Genomic DNA, 6,000 nt, shown 5'->3' on the forward strand with positions numbered 1-6,000 from the left:
AATATGCTAAGGGAACGAAGCCCAAGCAAAAATAATCAAAATACGACACAAATCCCAAAATTACCAAAACCCGACTCCCGGACCCACGTCTCAAAATTCAATAATTTTTACATCAATAGATTCCTTATCTCCCCACGAGTTATACATATCAAAAGTTCTTAAATCCGACCCCCAAATGGTCCTTCAAATCCTCAATTAAAGGCCTAAGTTTCCAAGCCCTAGTTTCTCCAATTTTCACCCTAAATTTCCATGATTTCTAGCTCTAATTTGTGTAATAATAGCATAGGAACGAGTTTTTAAGTCCAAATTCCTTACCTCAATGAAGTTCCCTTGAAATCCCTCTTTCAAATCGTCCAGAAAGCTCCCAAGCCGAGATGAAAATGGTGAAATTAGCTAAAATTCGTGAAGGCCACAATTTATACTTTCTGCCCAGTCATTTTCGCATCTACGGCCTTTCAACCGCTTCTGCAGTACCGCATATGCGGTTAGTATTCCGCTTCTGTAGAAGTCACTTAATGGACCAAAACCGCTTCTGCGATCAACCTTTCGCACCTGCGCCTTCGTAGGTGCAGTCCATCAACCGCATCTGCCTTCACTGCCTTTCCAGGCATTTTCGCTTCTGCGATCTATTATCCGCATCTGCGACTTCGCAGATGCGGTCCCATTAGCTGCTTCTGCGGTTCCTACTTCTCAAGTCCTTTTCGCTTCTGCGACCGATCTCCCACACGTACGGCATCGCACCTGCGGTCCCCAATCCGCAGGTGCAGAAATACCAGAAGCAGCAAAGTTCAGCAGCTGCAACAAGGTTTCCAATTCCCCGTCAACCATCCGAAATCACCTTGAGAGCCCTGGAACCTCAACCAAAAGCATAAACGTATCCTAATACCTTATTCAAACTTGTATCAATCTTCAAAACACCTCAAACAACATCAAATCACCCAAAATACGTCGGATTCAAGCCAAACTTTCAAAAATCTTCCAAATTCCACTTTTGATCAAAAACCCAGCCAAACCACGCCCGAATGACCTGAAATTTTGCACACATCCCGAATGACTCAATGGAACTACTGCAACTCACGGAATTTCATTCTGATCCCTATATCAAAATCTCGCCTACCAACCGGAAATCGTCAAAATACCACTTTCGCCAATTCAAGCCTAAATCTACTCCGAACCTCCAAAACTCATTCCGATCATGCTTCTAAGTCACAAATAACCTCCCAAAGCTAACCGAACCCTCGAAATTCACTTCTGATCCCTCTAGTACATAAGTCAACATCCGGTTGACTTTTCCAACTTAAGCTTTCTTAAAAGAGACTAAGTGTCTCAAACCTTACCAAAATCATTCCGGATTCGATCGGAACAACCCGATACCACAAAACACGTATAAACAAGGCATAAAGAAGCAGAAATAGAAAAAATAGAGCGGTAACTCATGAGACGACTGGCCAGGTCGTCACATAGTCCTTGAGGTAAGAAGGAGTGTTGTGTTGTCTAGTAGATCTCCTAATATCAGGTTGTGAGAAGGAAGAATGCAAGGATCAAAGTTTAGAGTAGAAGCAGAAGGAAAGGAAGCTTCAGCTTGAACAGGTTCAAGAGGAGGTGAATTAGAAGCAGGAGAAAGAACAGAAAGACCGGCAGGGACAGAAATAGATGTCCCAGGATCCTGATCATCAGGAGATGGAATAATTGGAGGTGGAAAAGGAAAGGTAGTAGAAATAGTGGTACTATTAGAAGGTGTGGCAAAAGGAAAACATGTCTTATGAAACACAACATCCCTGGAGACAAAACATTTCTTAGAAGCTAGATCATACAACTTGTAACCCCTTTTTGGCAAAAGGATAGCCCAGAAAAATACATGGAATTGCTCTAGGTTGGAGCTTGTCTCTTTGGGGAATAGGTACAGTAGCATATGCAAGGCAACCACTCTCAAATGTGAGTAATTAGGAGTTTTACCATACAACACTTCATAAGGGGATTTGATTTGGAGTATCCTAGATGGAATCCTATTGAGCAAGTGTGTAGCAGTCAATAGACAGTCCCCCCAAAAGGAAACAAGCAACTTGGACTGGAAAAGTAAGGCCCTACAAGCCTCAAGAAGTGTTATATATTTTCTTTCAACTACACCATTTTGTTGAGGAGTGAGGGGGCAGGTAGTTTGATGGATAATACCATGTTGACTGAAGAAGGAAGAACCAACAAGGCTGGAACCTAACTCCAAGGCATTGTCACTTTTAATAGTTTGGACATTAGCATTAAATTGAGTTTTAACCATTGCCAAGAAAGATTTATCATGGAGAAAGCATTGCTCTTAGAACCTAGTAGATGTGTCCAAGTAGCCCTAGAAAAGTAATCAATAATTGTAAGGAAATATCTTGAACCAGAAGAGGTTGGTGTGTGATAAGGTCCCCAAGTGTCAATGTGAATTAGTTGAAAAGGTCTGGTTATACTAATGGAGCTATCATGGAAGGGAAGCCTTGTTTGTCTAGTCATGGGACAAATAGAACAAGGAAATGATTGTCTAGGAGCAAAAGAAAATGACAAAATAGAAATGTGTTTCATATTTGCAAAAGGAATCTGGGCAAGTCTTAAATGCCAAATGAAACTCATATCATTTACATCAGCATTATTACAAATGGAACTATTAACATTTGAAGACAAAACAACAGTTTCAGAATTAGAAGAAGAAACAAGTTTACATGAATCAGACAAAGAACATACAGGGACAATGCTGCAAGAAGTAGAAGGAGAATGTGAAGGTGGCACCCAAGTAAACTTGTACAGACCAGTCTCTTCTTTACCAAGATCCAGTGGCATCTTCAGAGAAGGGGCCTGTAACATGTGCAAAAAATAAGAAGTTACAGTAAACAAGACTATACAATGTAACTGTTTTATCAGCTTGTGGACAAAGATTAAGTTGTGTTGAAAAGAAGGAACAAATAGCACATTATGAAGAGTGATGAATGGAGTTAAAGCAAAAGATCATGTAGAAGTTACTTTCACTTTGTACCCATTAGGAAGAGTTACAAGATAAGGTATGGCTAAAGGTGTAATATTAAAGAGTAAGTTTTTATTAGATGTCATGTGGTCAGAAGCTCCTGAATATATTATCCAACTGATAGAGTTAATATGAGTAAGCATACAAAGTTTGGAATCAGAAATAGGACTCTCAGTTAGTAGAGTACCAGCAAAATTAGCAGAACACATGAGGTTAGGAGAATGAGCATTGGAATCTCCCAACTGAGTCTGTTGTAGCAGAGTTATCAGTTGATCATATTGTTGTTTGCTCAGACCTGAAATCACAGACCTTTGACCATCAACATTTAGAACAGACTGAAGATTCTCAGTGAAATTTCCAACAAGGTCAGATGTATGCCCCTCAGAAGGGTTGAGCTGAACACCAGTAGTGGCATGAGCAGCAGCTTTCTTTCCTTTGTTGAATTTAGGACCTTGTGGGTACCCATAAAGCTTGTAACACTTATCAACCAAGTGTCCAAACTTCTTGCAGTATTTACAGAACATGGAACCTTTATTCTGGTCAAAATTAACTCTTTGTGTATACTGCCTGAGAGGAGGATGATTAGGAACTGCAGCTTGATTGACCTCAAAGTTTTGACTGACTCCAAAAGGAAATCCAGGTGTATTGTTTGTATTAACATTGAAAGACATAGAGTCATGATTGAATTGGGAAATTGATTGAACTTGTCTTTGTTTTTCATCATTGAGGAGGATATTATAGGCATTGTCAAGACTAGGAGGAGGTTGCATCATAAGCAAGTTGCTCCTTACCCCCATATATGTCTCATTTATCCCCATGAGGAATTGAAATAACCTATTCTCTTCATCCTCCTGTATAATGCCAGGTTTGGCAGCACAAGTGCACCTTTGACCATGATTAGTACACACTACCCCCAATTCATCCCATAATCCTTTCAGTTTACTAAAATATGATGCTATGTCTAGAGGACCTTGAGAAGTATGGGCAAGTTCTCTTTTAAGCTCAAAAATTTTGGTCCTATTAGCTGTACCATATCTGGTTTGCAGTTGTACCCATATACTCTGTGCAGTTTCAGAGTACTGCACACTCTCAGCTATCTCTGGAGATAGAGAGGCAGTTAACCACGAAATCACCATGTTGTTACATCTGTCCCATAGTTTTTGTTCAACCACAGTGGTAGTTGGTCGGGGACAAGTACCATCAACAAAAGCTATTTTGTTCTTAGCTGATAAAGCCACTATCATCTTCCTTTTCCATCCCCCAAAACTACTGTCCGAAAAAGGAACAGGAACGAGGGATATACCAGGAATGTCGGAAGAGTGGAAAAAGAGAGGACTTGTGGGATCAGGGGAGAAGGTATCAATGTTACTCATATCTACTTCTCAAAGAAACGAATATAAAGATCGAGAATAATAGTGAAAAGGAGAATTGCTTCAATTTCTCAACACAACCATTCAACACACTAGATTTTCACCAAAAACACACATGCAAAATCCCTAATTAGAAAAGAGAACAGATTTACCCAACTTCTTCGCTACCGGAGAAGAACGACCTTCAAAATCAGTCGAAACCCTAGCTCCGAGTGACAAAGATCCAAAGCTTGTAGATCCGCCGGAATTAAGCTCAAAAACGTCGGAAATCCACCCAAAACGCTGAGCTGAGAAGTCTATCGACAGAGGCTTTCCTCGTGTGAACCAAAAACTTTGATTCACCAACCACCGGAGAAGAAAAACTCAACGAAACTAAACCGGGGTAAGATCGGACGAAAGAACGAGGGAGATGTCCCAGAATCTCTGCTATGATACCATGAAAACATCATAAATCAAATGAAGTAAAGAGAATTTTCATTAGGGTTCTATGTTTGAGAGAGAGAGAGAAACAATTCTGCCATTGCAATTGAAAATGACCCGATGGGTCTTTCTAGAACTTTATTCCATTATTTATATAATAGGCTTCAGTGATGAGCTGATACAAAAAGGAACAAAAATGGGCTAAACATGAAAGTGGGCTAAAAATACAAAGTGGCCCAAAATAAAAGAGAAGAGTAATTAAAGACTAATTAAATAAACTTTACAAGAGATCAGTATTTATGTTTAGGCTTAGATGCTAAATAAGCCATTAGCTCAACATAAAGACCCAAAGATTGCAGTTGTAAAATCTTCACCGCTAAGAAAAATGAATTTTAATGTCAGATTGCTACAATCCGTTTCTTAAATCTTTTCCATACTCAAGGAGATTCTATTAATTAATATCTCAACTGAAAAGAATATCAAACAAAAAAATTGACAACAAAAGGTTGGTTGGGGTGGGGGGGGGGGGGAGACAAAGTTAATGGCCTAAGCCCTAAAGTATGATAAATTAACAATAATCATTTCTGAACTACGTATTCCTTAGACTTGTATGTTTTGGCATAAATATCAAATTTCAAGAAATTGCCTCCATATTTCCAGCACTCATCGTAACTGCCATTGATTTTCCTAAGGATCATGCTTAGCATTACAGCAAATTAAGTAAAGGTTGAGAGGACATTATTGATGGATTAAAAATTTCACTATGAGCAAAATAATCTGAACCTAATGATATCAGCTTAAAGCTAAGGTAGCCCGGTTCACCAAGTATCTCGCGTCCACGCAGAGTCCGGAGAAAAACCGCGTGTGATATAAGTAGTCTACTCTAATACAAATATTCAGTAACTAATTTCACGTCTCAAACCCCTGACATATATCAACTAAAAGCTAAACTTATCAAAATAAGTTTGAAATTTAAGTACTTTTTAATTTGTTGACATAATAAACATTTCGTAAACTTATTTCCTATCAAAAACCTTAACCATTCAGGCATAGAAAGGGCTATAGAGTATTAAAAAAATGTAAGCCAAGTTCCAATAAATTTAATTATTTAAGATCTACAAAGTTTAAGCTCAACCGCTTGTCATTAGAAATCTGTCAATTATAATTATTCATACATATATAAATCTTATTTGAGACCTGGCATTCTAATCA

This window comes from Nicotiana sylvestris, chromosome 12 (genome assembly GCF_000393655.2).
Source record: "Nicotiana sylvestris chromosome 12, ASM39365v2, whole genome shotgun sequence".
Taxonomy (NCBI): domain Eukaryota; kingdom Viridiplantae; phylum Streptophyta; class Magnoliopsida; order Solanales; family Solanaceae; genus Nicotiana; species Nicotiana sylvestris.